The following is a 444-nucleotide window of genomic DNA, read 5'->3' as shown; positions in this document are numbered from 1 at the left end:
AATAAACATTCCTTCCTGTGTTCAATGAGCCTAAACTCTTGCTCCCACTGACTGGTTCTGTCCCATGTAGTAAAAATGAATAAATAAATACTAAGTTAGCTACATAATAAAAGAATAACTGAACCGTCTGTTATAGAATAGTTTCCATGCAGGGATTTCATGATGTTTTATTCAATTTCAGCCCCTACTCCACCATTAGTGAGACCACAGGACCTTCAAAGGAGCCTGAGGCAACACTGCAGATCTGCATGAGATGATAGTTTATTTAAAAAAATTATAAAAGTCTGAAATGTCCACTAATCAGATCTGGGTTAGACCTCCATTCAACATTTTATGGAATGTGGGCAATGAGGGAAGTCTGAATTTTTGGAATTAAAGGAAAAGTCTGGTCAGCAAGGAATCTTATGGAGAGGAGAGGAGAGGAGAGGAGAGGAGAGGAGAGGA

The sequence above is a fragment of the Cyprinodon variegatus genome, unplaced genomic scaffold (assembly GCF_000732505.1).
Source record: "Cyprinodon variegatus isolate N-32 unplaced genomic scaffold, C_variegatus-1.0 Scaffold642, whole genome shotgun sequence".
Classification (NCBI taxonomy): domain Eukaryota; kingdom Metazoa; phylum Chordata; class Actinopteri; order Cyprinodontiformes; family Cyprinodontidae; genus Cyprinodon; species Cyprinodon variegatus.
This window is presented reverse-complemented; position numbering follows the sequence as displayed.